Consider the following 14,570-nt stretch of genomic DNA (forward strand, 5'->3'; position numbering starts at 1 on the left):
CAGTCTGGATTTTCATACACTGATTTCATTACTAAAGGTGAGTAACTTAACTTATAAATTGCTGCTAAGGCAGAGATTTCTATGTTTACTTAAATTGTTAAGAGTATTACAATATTATTCTCAATCATTAACATGCAACTGGGCTGTTCATGAGAACTTGTAACAGTGATGTTGTTATTAAGAAGTTTATTTATTTTCCAGTTGGATGCAAATTTGGACTATCTGATGATACTCAACTCTCCATATTTGATGAGTCTCATACTGCAGTAGAAGATGACATACTTTTGGAGCTGATCGAAGCCAATCCTGACTTGCGCCTAACGGCTCAAGACAAAAATCAGTGTGGTGTGTCTCAATATATAAGTAAAGGATGCTCAATTTTGAAAATATCATGTTAAATAATGTAGTTCCCTTCTGTGGTGTTCATTTTTTGTTTTTTTAGACTATTCAAGTTCTAGCTTTCACACAAATACCCTGTCCCTCTTGTCAAGTGAAGGAGATAGCTATGTTGAAAGGGGTATGGGAGAGAGGAAGCCATTAACTTATCCCACAACAAGCATTTCATAGTCAGAAGCTGGGGGTAATAAGCATTATTGCTGAAGTGCACAGATCTAAGATCTTTATTATTTTTATGTTGTGATTTGGTGTATGCGAATTAATCGTATGGAAATAAAATTCGTAGCATTATCATTATTAGGGAAATTGTTAGTTCCCTTCGTAAATCTTAAATAAAGCAGACACAATCAGTTGAGACCTTCTTCAGGATTTTACTTGCAAGGAGTGAGCAGTTTACAGCAAAGGCAACTTCCTCTCACTGAAGAGAAGACAGGGATTCAGCTCATAATATGTATTGCATTCTGGGAGGTGCATAGTCACACAGTACGTAGGAAATATTCTCTGCACAAAGCAAGCATTGGGCACATCAGATAAGGATGCTACACACTGGTACTCCCTATTTCTTGCAGAGCAGAAGGGAGAAAACTTCAAGGCTATAGCACAGCTGACAAGGCTTGAGCAGATCAGCAAAATAAATTCCAACAATGTTTCAATGATTAAATGCAGTATTTTTCCAACATTTCCCTCCTGTTTAAAATTGAAACATTCATTAAACAATCATGCATACATCAGAACAGCACAACGTCTTTTGATTTTGAGTGCAGTCATCATAAAACATGGAATAAATGTTAGAACATCGTAGGCAGGGTCAAAAGCACAGAAGCACAATATTTACAGCTTAGCGTCCATTTCCGTCGACATCGTGGAGGTTCACTTTACAGTTATCAAGCTTTAAAGGTGTATAGTGTATTTGTTGAGAGTGCATGACTGTGCACACCCTGAGAAGGCCTTGATTCACCAGCTTGATGATCATGGCCCTCAAACAGGGAATTACGCACAACACAATCAGCATCAGAACCAAAAGAATCAGTAGAATCGGTCCAAAAATCTTCATCATAATGTCAGTCCATGTGCCAGACTTAAACCAACCACGATTTGTCCTTCATTACGTCAGCCGCCTGCACATTGGATATGTGCTGTAGGTCACGGAGTGCCTGTTGAGTCATTCAGTAATTTATGGTTTCAGCTCTTAGCATGTTTGTTCCTACCCCCAACCTTGGAAATAGGGATAGTGCCACTTTCTGGCCTGTAGTCCAGAGCTTCTTGTCCATGGGGACGTCTGATCCCCAGATCCGATCACTTTCCTTCAGGTCGATCTCTCGCTTCCGTAGCCTTTCCTTGGAAGTCGTCTGCTGTGGTGTCATCACGTAGGAGTCATCTGAAACATAAACAGGGGCACAGCAACCTACCCAATTGGGTGGAAGATGCCCATAGATTGTGTGCCTACAAACATAGTTGATATCAGACTGTGGGAGGGTCCCCATGAAATCAATACCATAATAATAAGAGACACACTGAACCAGTAAAGTTAAGAGTGCTCTGTCTTCATTTAACAATACCACAAATTAGTGTGATACTGGTCAGTAGGTCTCTCCTCATCCTTGATGAGGTCGGGGAGTGGCTTAGCATCAATCAACAGTACAAGGGCAGTTAGTACAACTCCCGTGGCTGGACAGTGTCCCCTCATAGTATCTCCTTATGAGAATGTCCCCCTAAGTGAGAGAAGGTACCGCTGGTTTCTTTGCTGCCGTTGAGACGACCAGTGCTCTAAATGCTGCTGACCCCCTTTGTAGGCAGACTTTTCCCCTCCCTCAGTTGGGTTTTTTCTCACGGACAATACTACTCGGTTGCCTGTACCTGTTGTCTTTTGCAGTGTGTGTTGTGTATCCACCGGGAGATGCCTTCGACTTTGCAGGCTGTAGGTGTTGTCAGCGTCACTCTATACGGGCCTTCCCACCGGGGTGAGGTCCAGTTCTTGCGCTTTATGACTCTGGTGAACACCCAGTCACCAACCTGCAGTGGTCCCTCCTGTGGACAAGGCACCTCTTGAAAAGCATTTTCAGAAAAACATTTCTTGTGATGTTTTAACACCTTTGACATATGGAAGGCATTGGAAGGGTTGTTAAATTTAAATATTGTTCTGATTTGCACAAATGTTGCACAGAGGAGATTATTACATAAATCACTGATGCAGTAGGTGAGTTAATGTAGCAATAGGAAGTTAACAGTTCTGGTTATATAGTCTGATAGCAGCAGGTAGGAAAAATCTGTGTTGTCCGTTTTCACTATAAATTCGATCTAGTATCCCAAATCGTATTATATCTTACTAGAGTTTTGCTACAGCTAGTGGATCTATCCATTTGGAAAAAAAGGTTAATAATTGTCAAACACTACTTTTTACATTGACAGCTAGTTAATTCACAAAAATCCAATATGCAAATAATGAAATGGATATTCTGCTATAGGGAATGTTCTTCTTGTTTGTCGAATAATTCCTTGAGGGTTATATTTAGAGCAAGTGATGCATCGGGAACAACATTTTTTAGAATAATTTGTAAATGCATAAGCAGTATAGTAGTTTGTTTTTTATCCATACCATCCCCCCCCGTTGAGACATGGCAAGGCCCACGTCACAATATTGCTGCTCCTTTATAGAGGGATGTTGGTAGGACAGGTTCCCCTTGTCAAACATAGTAATAACTTTTCAGCAGCTTGTCCTTTGAGTCCATTTATTTATTTATTTATTTATTTATTTTCACTTTTGGGAGTGCAGTGCATCAAATGGCTATTTTTGCAGGTAGTTGTACCGCTTTTAACAAATTTTTCATTAAATCACCTTCATTATAGTCTTTCCCGTTGATGTCATCATGCCTCTATTTTCCCATTGACTGGTAAATATATGAATAGTTCATTGTGCGTATCTGCTATCAGTATAGATGGTAACTATCTGACCTAAGTCGGCATGTCTCAGTCAGTGCAATTATTTCTGCTGCTTGTGCTCTGTAGTGTGGGGGTAGCGGTTCTGCTTTCAAGGTCTCACTATCAGTCAGAACCACACAGCCACTCTGCGTTTTTCTAGTTTCAGACTTTTTTTGCTTGGTCCATCCACAAAGACAAATACAGAACCAGGTATGGGTTTGTCCTGTAAATGTGGTCTAGGTTCTCTACTTTTGAAAACTCTTTCTTCAACAGTTGCAGTTTGTTTTTACTGACTTTGTGACTGTTCTCTGGCCGAAATGAAAGAAGTGCTACAGTATCTTTACTGCATTCTTCTTCAGTCTGTGACGCTACCAGAACATCATCTGTGTACAGTAATATCTGACTACTGTGTGGGGGTGTAATTTCAGCAAAATTTGCTGGAATACACTAGTCGGAAACTAGTCGGGCTTTTACAATAACCTTATTGTAGCCTGGTGTACGTGCATCGCTGACCTTTGTAAGTAAGCGCAAACCAAAATTGTGAACCTGGGGGAACTGGGATACTACAAAAGGCATTACTAACATCTATAACTGAGAAGATCTGCTTATCTGGGTGTAAATTATTCAACAGAATGTAGGGATCAGGTACCACAACTTCTTAACAGGGAGTCTATGACAAGTGCTATTCCTTGTTCTGCATCAGGTCTGAGTGTATTAGTCTAATATTGTCTCTGACATGATTTATAAAGTTTTTTTTTTTTTCTACATTTGAAAAACATTGTCAAATCATTTCTGAATCTAAGCGTTACAAGCGTTCTTCATTGCAGTTAGCTGTGAGCATTTCTGAGTCTAAGCATAGCAAGCATTCTTCATTGCTGTTAGCTGTGACATCATCAGTGAGTGCGTCTGCGTGCGTGTGTATCTTCATTGTGGAGTGTGTCAGTGCATTCACCTCCCTCCTCAGTGTTATCTACACTGGTACTGGAACCCAACTGGCCTCTCGCCCATCACTTTGCTCCAGCAGAATCATTCTGTGGACAGTCAGATGGTCTGTGGCCTCAGCCGTGCAGTATGGGCTGCGTCTCTCTGCCAAACCTAAAGCACACTGTTGCTGATTGTTGATTTCCTCTAAGGTGGGCTGTGGGCACAGTCTGGGTTTTCCAGTTCAGAGCTATTCTCTTTCACACCGTCATTGAGCTGTATTCACACTTTTATTTTGGATTCCAATCATAAACTCTGTTAACAACCTCATGTGCAGGTTTTCCTTTTTGCCAAATATGGTTAGGGTAATTTGTGGGTAATCATGCAGTCTTACACATAAGTCAGTGCCAATAGCATCCTTCACTGTCTACAGCAAACATTGTTGCTTTTGCTTCATTTCATTGATTTGTATTCAATATCTGAACATAGACTGTTAGTTTCATACATCACAAAGTATTTTAACAATAAGGAATTATAACAGAATGTTAATATTCGTGCACCACTTCCACAACGTTCCATCTAATTAATCAATGAGCTTGTTCTTTCCTATGTTTTAATTGACGCATGCCTTTATATTTATATTTAAGCACATCAATTATATTATTATTGTATTATAGGTTATTTTTTATATTAATATAAAACAATTATTAAATTATATCTATTATATAGTTTCTATTATATTTCTATCATTTCATTAATATTTTTTATGTCTTCACTTAATTTGTTCCATACTTATACACCCCTTTAGTGTTTATTTTTAATTCAAAATTTTGTTGTGCATATAGCATGAATTTTTAACTGGTCCCTTTATTATATTCCCCATCTTGTTCTTTTAACTGTTTCAGTTATCACAGTTATTTTATCCATCAAATTTTTAACACAATTCTACTTTTTTAAATTTCCATCAAATCCAAATTTCTTTTTCCACTATGGTAAGTTATGTATATATTATTATAGTCGACTGAGAATGTCTTTTAGACATGTATTTGGAATCACCTTCAAGGTTTTCACCCTTAGTGTTCTTTAATTTGCTTCACTACGAGGATTGAGATCAACGATCAGTCACAGTGTTCACAGAGAGCATCGACTGTGCCAAGCTTCTACAGGAACTAGTTTCCTGCGGACACAGCTGTCTCAGCAAACCAACCTCTCAATTTTGATCTCAATCAGACACACAACACAAAAAGTCTCTGAGACTTCCTCTAAGAAGTTAAAATTCACTTAGAGACCGACAAACAATAACACTTATTTATATAGTCTGATTTACTCCAGCTGATCACAGAGTTTACGTTGACACCGTCAGGTTTCCACTCTGCCGCTGCTTCAATCAGACAAACTATCATTAATCTATTTTACGAGGACCCGGTCCTATTTTACCTCGTGACCTCGTCACGGAACTTTTCTGAAGACCCAGTCTTCTTTTACCTCGTGAGCCACTCACGGAATTTAAGATACCTTAGGATTTACTCTTTTCATACTCGCCCGATCTATGTCCTGGCCCTGGTTCAGGATCCCGTCACCTCGCCTCGTCGGACCACCAGCCGACGTCTGACCTGGGCAGGAATTCACCTCCCAGGATTTTCTGCAGGTTCCAAACCTGGCTGTGCACAGACTTCAGTCGCCGACTCGATGTCCCGGCAAAGAGAGGATCTTGGGATCCCGGACGAGCCCCCAATTATGTTAGGGAAATTGTTAGTTCCCTTCGTAAATCTTAAATAAAGCAGACACAATCAGTTGAGACCTTCTTCAGGATTTTACTTGCAAGGAGTGAGCAGTTTACAGCAAAGGCAACTTCCTCTCACTGAAGAGAAGACAGGGATTCAGCTCATAATATGTATTGCATTCTGGGAGGTGCATAGTCACACAGTACGTAGGAAATATTCTCTGCACAAAGCAAGCATTGGGCTCATCAGATAAGGATGCTACACACTGGTACTCCCTATTTCTTGCAGAGCAGAAGGGAGAAAACTTCAAGGCTATAGCACAGCTGACAAGGCTTGAACAGATCAGCAAAATAAATTCCAACAATGTTTCAATGATTAAATGCAGTATTTTTCCAACAATCATCATCATTTTAAATGTAACAAATGTTTTAAATTACTACTTGGAGTCATCATATTACTTCCTATTTCCTTATTCTCGGTTTCCCTTGTTTTGTAGATGGTCAGAGATGCTTTGCTGACAAAACCAGGTGGTCAGGAGGTGTTAGAGGAATACACAAAAAACTCTTTTCTAAAGCACAGCACCAGAAGGCAGCTTGTCAACATACTGGTGGCTCACATGATTGAGATGCATGGGTAAGTTAAACAGTATGCAACTAATCTATATATTCTATACTCTTGCAAGGTTTTTCATAGTCTTTTGCTGCTTTTTGGACTGTCTTTTACAGGAGGATCCCTAGTTAAAGTCAGAGGGAAAAATGTTAACATGTGTTACGGGCCCCAGGCGTGGTGACCACGATAACAAAAAGAATGTCTGTCAAATATAGGAAAAGCTTCAATGAAGGAACGACAGAAACACTTGTGTCTTTTCCCAATTTGCATCTCTTATTTCAATTCAACACATATTCAATTTACAGTTAGTGCATTACATTTCAATATAAACAAAATCACAATGTAATAGACTTAAAACTCTCTTTCACATGTTTGCTTAAACTTAATTTGTGCTACTAGAACTGGTACAGTCACATCAGGAGGCTTAGTGCATAAATGGGAGTATTTTCACAGGCTATGTAACCCAGATAAAGGTATACAGCGCAAGCTGACGAACTCTCGCGGTAACTGCCGTGGCTCAATAGACTTTCCAAACAGTTCAAAAGTTACGAAAATCACAAACAACGCTTCTCTCATCAACTACAGAAGTAATACGAAGCTTAAGGCTTTCATCTGTGGTGTTTTTTTCTTTTTTTAACCAAGTACTGACCTGTCAAATATAGGAAAAGCTGCAATGAAGGAACGACAGAAACACTCGTGTCTTTTCCCAATTTGCATCTCGAGAGGATCAGGAAATGGTCCGCAATAGGCAGCCGGGGGTGCGCAGACACAGTTCTGAAGGTTCCGCCTACTCATGGTTCCTAAAATTTACACCGGTATACATATCAAAAATGTAAAATAAATCTGTTCAATAACAGAGAATATTTGGACCATAAAATAAGTGTAAATAAACCAATACCTATTTTCTTAACCAAATGTGGTCACACATATTTGGGTGTACCACACATGCATAAAAAAACTTTCTCAAATAACTGGGTAAAGTGAAATGGAGTATAGGGAAGGTCTGGTCATCTGCAGTTATATTAAGGACAGTGCACCAGTGTTCTGTAAAATAACAAAGATACTTCTTGTAGATAGTGTTATTTATTTTGCTGTCATGAAGCTTCAGATCGACTACTTCAGTGAACATTGTCATGCCTACAAAGTCTTGAATGCAGAAGAAATGGATGCTATTAAAGCTGATGGCCTGGCGTTTTATAAGCCTTTTGACTTACAAAATGCATATGGTACAGATGAGATTATGTATATTGTGCCATTGTCCTCACTGGTCTAAATTGTCATCCAAATGCACCATAGTCTTTTTTTTACCCAATTTTTAAGGAGTGCTTAAAATTGATGTACTGTAAGACCTGACTGACCACCCCATGTTTGGTGGTAATGTAATGTTGATCTTGTCAAAAGTGTTGGCATTAACACTTTCATAATATCAAATTGTTAACAGTTACAGTATAATTTTGCAACACCACAAAGTGTTATTTTTACACTACATGGATCCAGTATTTTACACATTTGGTGTAAAAATCACAATAACTGGTGGTATTGAACGACACTTACTGTGTTATGTTTTTTCACCACTAGTGTAAAGTATATGTGTCACACTCTCCTCCCTCAGGGTGCAGCACACAAAAAACAAGAACACAATACACATACGCATTACTTAAATCCTAACTTCAACTATAACACTACAAACACAAGAACGGTTACTTTACCCATAAACCTTAGCAGTTCAGGACAGGAATAACCCCCCTGGGCTGCTACAACATGTTAAAATGACTATTTCTCTCCATCTGGAGAAATCTCTTCAGCTATGCCCTTATTGAGCTGTCACATCCTGTGGCTGAAAAGCTTAAGTCTGTAACTTTGAAGAGGGAGACCTGGGTTCGACCTCTTTATAAAATAATGTTAAAATATAAACATTTTTATTTCATAAAAAATGAGGTTTATCATTCAACTATATTATTGATGTTTTAAGAAATGTTCTGTTTTTCTAATATATGTAAAGTGCTGCTCTGAGCCAGTAGTGTGGCTGAGTTGTTAAGAAGCCTTACTTTGACCCTATTTTTTAGATAATAACAAATGACTAATAGGGCTGGCTGCCTGTATTATTTAGCAGACGATTATAGTATTAAGTATAATAGTATTTCCGAGTTTTGGCAGTTCAAAACCGAAATAAGCAGTTGTACTGTATGCTTAGACAGACCGAGTGTGAGCTACCGCGTGCAGCGTTTGATTATATTATGATATTATTCTTGCGGGAGAATCAGATATTCCAATTAAATGGGAGCAACACTGGGTTTTGCCGACTTTGAAAGCTCCGGTAAATAAATAAGTTTTACGAAGCGTCCACAGTCTGTGTCGTTCTTGTGTGCTCTGGCAGAGCGTTCCATAGACTAGGTGCAGCTGAGTGAATTGTCCGATCTCCTCATGAGTTTTGTCTTCGGCTAAATAAGTGTAAAACAGTCCTTATTACTCATGCAGAATCAATATATGCAGAACAAACAATTTGCTGCACTAATGAGTCGGAGATCTGCTGACTCTTAGTGTTCAGGCATACCACAGAGAGAGTTTATTACAATTTATTTATTTTTATTATATAATATTCTCTACAAGTTAGCAGTGGTAGTCTGCCAGACTTGTTGTGTGAAATACCATAAGAAGAGCGTTTAAAAAAGTGAGGTGAAAGGTTTTGGCGTCCCACAGCTACGTAGATCCAGCTGATCACGCTGCCCGATCTCCCATGGAGCTTTTCTTTGTCTCGGAGCTAAAGTATTTTAGACCTTTTGACCGAGTGGAGACAATATGTTAATGTCTCTGTGCCAATACGTAGTAGGGGAAGGGATGTGAAGTTTGCTTTAGCGACTGAACCAACATCAGACGTCATGTTTACGGCGCAGAGCGAGTTCCAAATCCAATGTGTTGTCTGTGTAATAAAAGTTTGTTTTTCTGCTGCTATAGTAATTAATGTCATTTCGGTAAAATGTTGGAGCTTCTTTTTAAAGGACATTGGCTCTATCTTACTGGTTTAACTGTTCTCACACACACCTTAAAAGTGGTCAAAGTGGTTTATTCTGCAGAGCAGGGGCCCGTTTCAAGAAGGAGGTTTAACAAACTCTGAATTAAAACAAAACTCTGAGTTGATCTACTCTGAGTTTGCAAACCTGGAGTTTTCGGTTCCAGAACAGCTGAAAAGAGTTGGTTTAAGCAACTCTGAGTTGTCAGACTCAGAGTTAAGCGCGTGCACCGCGACGATACAAAGCCCTGATCAATGGAGTGAAGATATTACCATCACCATGGCAACAGGACAACAAAAGACGTCCGGAAATGGATATGATACGTCAAGCATACAGCGTCTACGAGTCTATAATCCGTAGAAAAAGCAACACGGCTGCAGCGGCGAAAGAGAAAGAATTAGCTTGGAAGAAAATAGCTCCTCGAGTCAATGCGTAAGTTTACATTTTAATCATACAGTGTTCAGCGTAACTAAATACTAAATAATTTTAGTATTGTTGTTATTTTTCACTCGTAAAGTAAGGACATTTTCACTCATCTAAGGCGTTACTTCAGTAATTGCAAATACTGACGTTTATATGAATTAAAAGTGCAGTGTTATGTCTATGCATTTTTAAAATTCCTGTTGTGGTTGATGTGGGATTTGTAAAGTAATGATAATTCAATAATCCAATGCGTTTTATGGAGAGCGATTATTACATTAATCTAATTAGGTTTTTAAAAGTTACCCAAAACAGGTAATAATATAAGAAATTAATTTCAGTTTTTATGTTAATCTAATTAGGTTTTTAAAAGTTACCCAAAACACGTAATAATATAAGAAATTAATTTCAGTTTTTATGTAGGCGCAATCCTGCAGACATAGAAGAACGTAACTAAAAATGAAATGTAAAAACATAATTCAAACAGGTATAAGGCACCATCATGTCATGGGTGTAGACTATCTGACTTTACAATATTTGACATATTAAATAAGTAAATAGCATGCAGAGTATAGCAGTGCAGCAGCATTTTCAACATGGCTGTAATGTTTTCACACAGTCAAACATTTGACTTCTACTCAGCCAACAGAAAGAAGGCAGAGGCTAGAACAACTGGTGGAGGACCTGCACCACCACCACTGACGCATGCAGAGGAGAAGGCCCTCAGCCTGAACACTGGAGAGAGGCTGAGGCTGAAGGAATTCATCAGAACCCGTCACACCCCAGGATACAAGTGCATGTGTAAAATGTAAGAGGCCTACCTATATATTTGATTTTTTACATAGGCTACTTTTGATATATACATTTCTTAGAGTCTGGGTTGGGTTCTTTGTTGGTCTTAACAGATTCTGATGGTAATATATGAATCCTCCTGTCACAACAGAAGCCCAGGATGTTGTAGGTATACTACTAAATAAAGCTTAAATTATTAGAAGCAGTATTATAAAGTGTAATATTACAGCTACAATATACAGTTTATACACATCACATGATTTCTGATGTTTGTGTTGCGTAGCTTAAAGGATGTAACTTGATCTCCAAGTATAGTGACTTTATTATCTCCCCTCTGCCCCAGAGTGTGGAAGAACAGCAGGAGGAGGTCAGTCACATTCTGCTGCACAGATGCACACAGTTCAGTGATGTTCAGTAAATGCCAGAGTTCAATTCTGTAAGAGTAATGAGGAACATGTCATTTCAAGATGTCATGTAACTCTAAATCTTCTGTATTTTAAGTTACCGGTTACAGAGTTGTATAAACGTAATCTCAAGGAAATGTTGTACTTGTACCACAAGATTGAAAAGCCAGATCTAGAAATTGAAATTCCCAAACACAAGCTGGAGATGAGTGTATAGTTAAAGGTGAATTGTATGAATTATTGGAAGAATCATAAAATCTAACAATTGCCTTTGTATTTGTAGGAAATGAAAAAAAAAACAAATAAATTATGATTTACATCTATTCAGTTTCTTTTATTGGTGGTGGTGGTGATGGTTGATTAAGACATTAAAGCAAATCTGTCCATCCACTCTGCAGATCACTGTGATGGAAGGAGTCTCCTCAGGGTCTTGTATTTGTAGGGCAGGGTGTTGCTCCTCTCTAATAATTGCAATAATGTGGAGAACAACACATGCCACATTAATGTCACAGGCCTCTCAGGTGTTACCCTGAGGTGACGTAGGCACTGAAGACGTGCTTTCAACAGGCCTATGGTCATTTCCACCCGGGCTCTTGTTCTGCAGTGACAAAGCGCTGCTGGGGGCCTGCTTCATGTTCTGGGTGAGTGGTCAGTAGTGTGGGCTGGCATGGGTGACCCCTATCTCCAGCAGAAAGTCGTCAATCTCTCCTAGAAGAAAGTTCACATTACTTTAGTGCTGCATAGAAGTGTTCCTGTGAGTGTGAGTGCATGCATTGAAATAAGTGTATAGGACATACATGTACTTACCACAGTGCAGCCTGTTACTTAGGGTTGACTCACTACGTATTCATGAGTTCACGTTTATGATATGTGCAGCATCACATATGATCTTGGTGATGTAAACAATGTAATGTCAGTTACAGTGACCATTAGAAAGAGTAGTCAGTGTACCTGCACATTTATCAGTTTATTTCAGATCACAGCAAGATATTATTAACTGGTCATCATTTTTCAGATTAGCCTCAATGAAACAAATTGATTACCACATACCTGCAATCCTGTGAAACTCCTCTTTAATGGCTTTAAGGAGTTTGTGTCAAGGAAAGCGCTTGAGGTCGAACTTTTCTACAAACAGTGGCTTCACTAACATGCTCAGCATCTCCAATGTTATAAAGAAAACTACCGTTTGCAAAAAAAAAACGTAACGCAACACAAAGAATCTGTTCGGATGTAAAAGCACGGCCACAATGGGTGATGTGTTTGACGTATGGGTGAATAAGATTATTAATATATGTATGGAGTCTCGAGAAAAACGTTACCGCTCAAATAAATATGCACGGCGATATGACAGAAAATTAACTCGTGGCGTTAAAATCCTCTCGCGGCGTAAATTCAATGCTGTGTGAATTAATACAGCGTCCTCATCTACAGGATCCTCTAGAAACGGACATTTTGGTCTCTGCGCGAAAGAAACAGGTGAAATCTATGAATGAACTGAACGATTAAACGAGGTATTTAAACACTGTTCACTTTAAAAAGGGGCGGAGACCGAAGGAAACTCTGGGTTTCCCGAATAAAACCTGCTCGCGACCAGATTAGGTTCACAGAGTAAGTTGCCATAGTAACTGACTCTGAGTTTCGATTACCTCGCTTCTTGAAACGGGCTTAAACTTTTTTTGAGTTTTCCTCATTTCGGGGTTAACAAACTCAGAGTTTCCACAAAACCACCTTCTTGAAACGGGCCCCAGGAGGAGTTACTTTCGTTTTCATTCAGTATAAAACGTTAACATGTATCGTGCATAATAAGCACATGTAAAACAAACAAGCTGCTGCATTATTGCGTTTTTTGATCTGCTGAGTCCTGACGTTCTGATGTGCCACAGAGAAAGATTTAACACAATGTATTTGTTTATATTAAATAAAATCCTCTTAAAGATTTTATGTGAACGTCAATAAGAACTGCGTTTAAAAGCGGTGAACTGAAAGGTTTTATGTCAGGAGTATAAGAAAAAGACCATTGCTTTTAGAAGCCAGATGTTTTTTAATTAGTAGGACACACAAGACACATCATATAAATATTGTATTTTTACATGATGGACTACTAGTGTACAAAGTCACCGTCCGCTATGCCCTCATTGTCTTTCAACAATTATTGAAAGGACTTTCTCTAGATCAGAAATTAGTGTTGCATAGCTTTGCTGTGAGTCTGTGACTCCAGTAAAACCCCACGGCTAGTATAAATTGCTCCTTGGTGCTGGGCTTGGCTTCTCTGTGGATTAAGTCTTTCAGCAGATGCCATACTAGCTCTATGGGGTTCAGATCAGGGTAATCCACCCAGTTGATTCCTTCCGCCTCCAGACAAGCTCTTGCAGCGACATGTTTGGTGTCATTTTCCTGGAAAAAAAAACAATGCCGTGGTCCAAAATACTTTCTCATATATGGCCCCACTGTGATGATTCGATTTTGGACTCCTCAAAGAACTGTCTATCCATAATCCCCTCAAAAATAATCATCGGTCCTGGTCCCTACCTAGAAATCATTCCCCAAAAGTGGAGTTTGAGGGGATGTTTAGGTCATGGTTTGGAAACCTAGTGTCCATTTTTGCGAAGCTCATTCTGGCAAAATGCTCCAGTGCCCCAGTTGTTTCGTCCATGAACAGCACATTGTGAAACAGTTTGTTGGTCTTAATCCACTGCTGAGCCTGTCGCAACCGCGCTTCTTTGCTGTGTTTGCGTATCATCGGACAAAACTCTTTTGGTGAACTTCCATCCCAACCTTCTAGAGTATGGAGGTCTGACTGATGTTCACTCCATAATCTGATTGCATGATCTTTTGCAAATCTCTGGCCACTAAATATGTATTCTTCTTAGTGAGGTCATCTATTACAGCCATAACATGGCTAGAAGGAAAAAGAGCACACATGTCAATGAAAGCAGTTTTTAATGCTAAACATACATTAAGATCGTCATATAATAAGCACAAAAAGACATTTGACTTACCTTAACATTTTTCTCTGACGTACACGCTCAGACACGTTGACTCCAGCGGATGCAAGATGAGCCCTGATCTCACGGAGAGTCTTCCCTTTCCTACGCAGAAAGGGACATCTTCAGAGTGTGATTTTAAAATCTTGGTAATTTCCTTTATCTTTCGCATCGAACAAAATTATTTCTGTTTCACTTGTTTCACTAAAGTTAGCGTGACGTTCCACAATTATGTGCGAATATGTGCTCTTCTAATTGATAGGGTGCCATATGCGACGAAGAGATCCCTACAGCCTCCATTGTAATGGATGCAGTGGAAGGGCTGCTTAAGCAGAGCTTGGAGGCAGAATGACAAGCCATGATGCAGAGTATACAGGAGAAACTTTGGGA

The 14,570-nt window shown here is 39.2% G+C and overlaps 2 long non-coding RNA genes across 3 annotated transcripts; one reads left to right on the plus strand and one right to left on the minus strand.

The window, feature by feature from the left end:
• Positions 1-751: 751 nt before the first annotated feature.
• Positions 752-7,433, minus strand: LOC129604715 (uncharacterized). The gene is made up of 2 exons (XR_008695864.1): positions 7,219-7,433; positions 752-6,006 (listed from the first exon to the last, which is right to left on the minus strand). It is a non-coding gene; the product is annotated as an uncharacterized LOC129604715 (long non-coding RNA).
• Positions 7,434-9,741: 2,308 nt separating this feature from the next.
• LOC129604717 (uncharacterized) lies at positions 9,742-11,515 on the plus strand. 2 transcript variants are annotated; one of them, XR_008695868.1, is made up of 4 exons: positions 9,742-10,012; positions 10,643-10,808; positions 10,873-10,957; positions 11,136-11,515. It is a non-coding gene; the product is annotated as an uncharacterized LOC129604717 (long non-coding RNA). The 2 variants fall into 2 exon arrangements; XR_008695867.1 differs by having other exon boundaries at positions 10,906-10,957.
• Positions 11,516-14,570: the final 3,055 nt, after the last annotated feature.

Source organism: Betta splendens, chromosome 10, assembly GCF_900634795.4.
Source record: "Betta splendens chromosome 10, fBetSpl5.4, whole genome shotgun sequence".
Taxonomy (NCBI): domain Eukaryota; kingdom Metazoa; phylum Chordata; class Actinopteri; order Anabantiformes; family Osphronemidae; genus Betta; species Betta splendens.